Source organism: Lytechinus variegatus, chromosome 1 (assembly GCF_018143015.1).
Source record: "Lytechinus variegatus isolate NC3 chromosome 1, Lvar_3.0, whole genome shotgun sequence".
NCBI classification, from domain to species: domain Eukaryota; kingdom Metazoa; phylum Echinodermata; class Echinoidea; order Temnopleuroida; family Toxopneustidae; genus Lytechinus; species Lytechinus variegatus.
The window spans coordinates 86,811,343-86,817,171 of NC_054740.1; positions in this window are offsets into that span (position 1 = coordinate 86,811,343).

Genomic DNA, 5,829 nt, shown 5'->3' on the forward strand with positions numbered 1-5,829 from the left:
ATCGACCATACTGGTACAAGTACTAGCGAGCGAGCCGCGCCCATTATGCTGATAAAAGATAATAGGGTGAGCCGACGGAGCCCCATGCCATTATAGTATGAGCCAACTTTTTTTTAGCTTAATTGCAAATTGAACCCCTTTTAAAGTTTCCAAAATTGGCAAATATCCACACGCTCACCAGCCATTTGTTTTGAAAGACATTATCAATTGTACCAATACCAATTGTACTCGCCATTGAGGTTTCGACCGCCCCCCATCAGCCCCCCCCCCCCCCCCGATCGATCGATGCCGACGTGGATACCCTACAGAGTGCGAAGAATGCAGACAAAAATAGACGGTCTATAGTGATGGATATGAAAATTAATGCTTCAGTATAGGGCGCGTTAGGGCAAATTATTAAAGATGACTTAGGGTAAAGTTGTGTGCCTCCTCGTGACGCCCTTGCACTTAACAGGGCCACTCCGGGAAGGTAGCAGCATGATCCCGTGTTAGTAGAAAATCAAATGCAGCAAACATATATATATATATGTATATATATATGTTTATGATTAATGAGGGTTAGTGCAAATAGATGATAATGCCTGATTAAAGAAAATATATAAAAACAGGTAGGCCTATAACTAGTTACATCAATAACAAGTACAAATATGTAGGCCTACAAACGTTTATACTCTATGCAACACAAGCATGCAAAGATATGAAACAAACAGGCACAAATATTAACTGAATATTTACAAATATGCACAAAAATGCAAAATTGAAAAAAAAAGCACAAATGGTATACCGCCAATAAAGCCGAAGTTTAAAATAATGGAAGAAGAATTATATTATTAGTATATTGCAACAATCATAATTAAGTCAAGTACGTTGCCCATTGGTAGCTGCTCCCTGCGCTGATGATGACTATAATTGGCAGTAATGGTATAACAAAATACATGCATTTTTGTTTTTGTTAAACAGAGCCCATCCGAGTCCAGGGAGAATGTCGATAACAGCTGAAGGTGCTAAGATGGAATATGAATCATAAATGACCATTTGCTGGATCACACCCAACCAAAAAAGAGAGTAAGTTGCAACTGTCGGTGCTTAAATTCATCTTGCCCACTGCCTGGTCTCGGTCTCCATCATAGGAATTGTCACTAGTAGAGCTCCCCTGAAAGTGAAATGAATAGTATGATTAAACTATTATTGAATATGTTAACATTTATCATCAAAATCTAGAACACCCCATCTGATAGATAAAGATTCAAAATTAATTATTTGAAAGTGTATATTATGCATTTCAATTAGAATTTGGCTTCATCGAATCTATATTAGGTTTTCCTTTCGAAATAATGTGATATACTACAATAATAATCATGTTAATGGCAAGTTTTCGATATTCCAAACAAAACTTACTCTCTAAGCACAGATACCCGTTTGAGGAATCGCTTTTTTTGCGTTACAGCGTTATTCCCTTTTCCTCAAACATTGACTTGAATCGGGAATTGTAGGATACGGTCTTTCGTGACTTTTGGTTAATGTCAAAGAGAGATGTCAAGTGCTTAAAATTGTCGATTATCACTTACCGTACCTTTATTACAGACAAGGATTGAATGATAATCAGAACTTAGTGTTGGCTGGTTGTTGTACATGATCTCAATAAAAACTTAGTTGCTGACGAAGAAGACAATGGTAGATGAACTGCAACTCTTTGGGATGGGAGGATATTGGACCTTCTCTGATGGAAGGGCGACGAAGCTAACTCGCAGTAGATAGAATGAGACTAGTTGCTCTTTGATAGAAAGGTGACGAAGCTAGTGGTAGATGGATGGAGAAGAGTTGCTCTCTGGTGAAAGGGTGACGAAGCTAGCAGAAGATGAAAGGAGACCAGTTGCTCTCTGATAGAAGGGTGACGGAGCTTGTGTTAGATGAAAGGAGAGAAGTGCTCTCTGATGGAAGGGTGACGAAGCTAGTGGTAGATGGATGGAGAATAGTTGCTCTCTGGTGAAAGGGTGACGAAGCTAGCAGAAGATGAAAGGATACCAGTTGCTCTCTGGTGGAAGGGTGACGGAGCTTGTGTTAGATGAAAGGAGAGAAGTGCTCTCTGATGGAAGGGTGACGAAGCTTGAGGTAGAAGGAAGGAGAGTAGTTTCTCTTTGATGGAAGGTTGACGAAGCTTGAGGTAGAAGGAAGGAGAGAAGTTGCTCTCTGATGGAAGGGTGACGAAGCTTGAGGTAGAAGGAAGGAGAGAAGTTGCTCTCTGATGGAAGGGTGACGAAGCTTGAGGTAGAAGGAAGGAGAGAAGTTGCTCTCTGATGGAAGGGTGACGAAGCTTGAGGTAGAAGAAAGGAGAGTAGTTGCTCTTTGATAGAAGGGTGACGAGGCTTGTGGTAGATGAAAGGAGAGAAGTTGCTCTCTGATGGAAGGGTGACGAGGCTTGAGGTAGAAGGAAGGAGAGTAGTTGCTCTCTGATGGAAGGGTGACGAGGCTTGTGGTAGATGAAAGGAGAGAAGTTGCTCTCTGATGGAAGGGTGACGAAGCTTGAGGTAGAAGGAAGGAGAGTAGATTCTCTTTGATGGAAGGGTGACGGAGCTTGAGGTAAATGAAAGGAGAGAATTTGCTCTCTGATGGAAGGGTGACGAAGCTTGAGGTAGAAGGAAGGAGAGTAGATTCTCTTTGATGGAAGGGTGACGGAGCTTGAGGTAGAAGGAAGGATAGTAGTTGCTGTATCATCTATGAGGGTAGGGTGACGAAGCTAGCTTGTAGATGGAAGGAGACTACTAGTAGTTGCTCTTTGATTGAAGGGTGACGAAACTTGAGGTAGATGGAAGGAGAATAGTTGCTTTCTGGTGGAAGGGTGGCGAGGCTATATAGTGGTAGATAGAAGGAGAATAGTTGCTCTATGAGGGAAGGGTGACGAAGCTAGTAGTCGATGGAAGAAGAGTAGTTGCTCCCCGATGGAACGGTCGGTGACGAATCTAGAGGTAGAAGGAAAGAGAGTAGTTTCTCTTTGATGGAAGGGTGACGAAGCTTGAGGTAGAAGGAAGGAGAGTTGTTGCTGTATGATCTATGAGGGGAGGGTGGCGAAGCTAGCTTGTAGTAGATAGGAGACTAGTTGTTCTCTGATGGAAGGGTGACGATGCAAGTGGTAGATGGAAGGAAACTACTAGTAGTTGCTCTTTGATTGAAGGGTGACGAAACTAGAGGTAGATGGAAGGAGAATAGTTGCTTTCTGGTTTAAGGGTGACGAGGCTATATAGTGGTAGATGGAAGGAGACTAGTTGCTCTATGAGGGAAGGGTGACGAAGCTAGTGGTCGATGGAAGAAGCGTAGTTGCTCCCCGATGGAACGGTCGGTGACGAATCTAGAGGTAGATGGAAGAAGATTAGTTGCTCTTCGATGGAAGGGTGACAAAGTTGGTGGTAGATGGAAGGAGAGTAGTTGCTCTCTGATGGAAGGGTGACGAAACTTGTGGTAGATGAAAGTTTCATTAATATCACGAAGTGGTGTTGTTGTAATATTCCACTGGGAATAGATAGATGCATAGAAAATATCGTTCATGCTCATGGAGTTTACTCAGGTCGAAAAATTTCCACGGCCAAGGAGAAAAAAATGAGAGGAAAAAGTTTCCAATTTGACAATTTTCTATAAACACTGTCAATATCTATTGCAAAATCAGCTTTTCGTATGTCAAAGTTCGCCCGCTTCACTTGCTCAGTTTTTAGAAAATGAAAATTGTGCCAAATAGTACTTTTGTACCCCTCGAAATGTTGGCTCATTACACCAGTGAAAGCTATTACTCATATTTACCATCTAAATGCTTCTTGGTGAGTTCTAGCGGTGTAGATTATTTGGGCACTTCATACCTGTAAGAAAATCTAGGAACTATTTTATTGAAATAGCTTGATTCTGATATATATATATACAGTGCGTCCCAGAAAAAACGAAACCGAGATTTAGCGATGATTTATCATAACTTAATCATTAATAAAATACACAAATGACCTACCAATGTAAAGCTTAGGATCTCTTCTTTCATCTGATATTTCTTAGATTGTTTTTCATTTACGCATGAGTGAGGAAAAACAATTTGAAGAGGGGTTACCAAAAAGTCACTTAGCGGGCTGTATCTGGGTTTCAAAAAGAAAACCACATTTTTAAAAAGTTCAATATCTGCTCTTTAATTTGATACCTCGATTGCAGAAAATTGTCGAGAAATAACAAAGTTCTGGCTATTTCAAATAAGGCTTGAATTTCAATAATTTCATAAAATGGAGAGGCTTTACAGGCTAGAGTTCGAACTCACTCGACATTCCGTTTTGTTGACGATCAACCATGCATTAAGTCTTTTGTTAACCGTGCGACAGCTTCTGTGGAAAATCGGTGAAAACACGTTTATTTGATTAAATTATGGAAATACAAGCATTGTTTTGAGGGAGCATAACTTTTTTTACTTCTTGACCATTTTCTGTGATTAAGGTATCAAATAAGAGAGCAGATATTGAACTTTTCAGGCATGTGGTTTTCTTTTTGAAATTGAGATACCCCCCCGCCAAATTAGTTTTTGGTATCCTTTCTTCAAATTGTTTTTGCTCACTCATGCGTGAATGAGGAATAATTTAAGTAATATCAGATGAAAGAGGAGATTCTAAGCTTTACATTGGTAGGTCATTTGTCTATTTTATTAATGATGAAGTAATGATAAATCATCGCTAAATCTCGGTTTCGTTTTTTCTGGGACGCACTGTATATATATATATAAGTTTCTTTGAACTTGAATAAAGTCATGATGAAACATTATCAGTCTTTGCGTATTTTTTTTCTCTTTAGATTTGATTCGTTTGTTCAATGCTTCTGATAAAAGTGTTATCTTAAATCATACGCCAGCTCTTCTGATCTCGGATGTATAACAATAATTACTATTACTTTCACTTTCACTTGAAAATGATCATCATTTTCATGACTCTATTATAACCATCGTCTTTGTCTTTGCCGTCGACGTCGTCTTCATCATTATCGAAACCATTATTTATACTTTTCTTTCAGCTAGACATGTACTAATAGAAAGGAAAGTAAGCTCTTTGCTTATGTTGCTACCTCAAGGTATTCTGAGATTGTTAAATAATTTCGCCATGGTATACGACTTTAGTATGAACGTAATCGCGATTCTTTGGGTAACAAAGACTGGTTTTATTCCGGGGGGGGCAGTCAATTAAATGTATTGCTGTACACACGCGTGGCCAAATTATTTCTAAACAAAGTGCACCCCTAAACAAGTTTTTATCTATGTGCAAAATAAACCTCTAAACAAGTTTTTACGCGGGCTTTATTTACACATTTTGGCCCCTAAACAAGAAGTTGTCGCCAGATTATGACCCCAGGGAAAAAGCTTGGGGGAAAAACCGGGAAAAACATACCCTAAACAAGCATGTTTGGCTAGTCTTAAAAAAGACTTTGGAAAAAAACATGCCATGTACACGTTTGACCCCCCCCCCCCCCCGATTGACCATTGACCAGTCTTTAAAAACCGCCCTTTGTCTTGAAAATCGGTGATTTTGATACCCCGGCCTTGACGATCGAGTGCACGTGCGGCCCTCGTCCACTGAAACCAAACCTCCCCCCTCTAAAAAAAAAAAACCCCTTTAAACGCGATTTTTTTTTTCTTGGGGGGTCACTCATGTATAGCGATATACTTGACTGTCCCCCCCCCCCGAGCAATGCATTGATTAACCCCTACGTACATTACGGATTTGTTCCCTTATAATCCTCAAAGCAATTATCTGCAGAAAAATACTTGCTGGAAAATCCCCGATTCCCGCGTGCATGATGCAATATCATCCCTTTCGG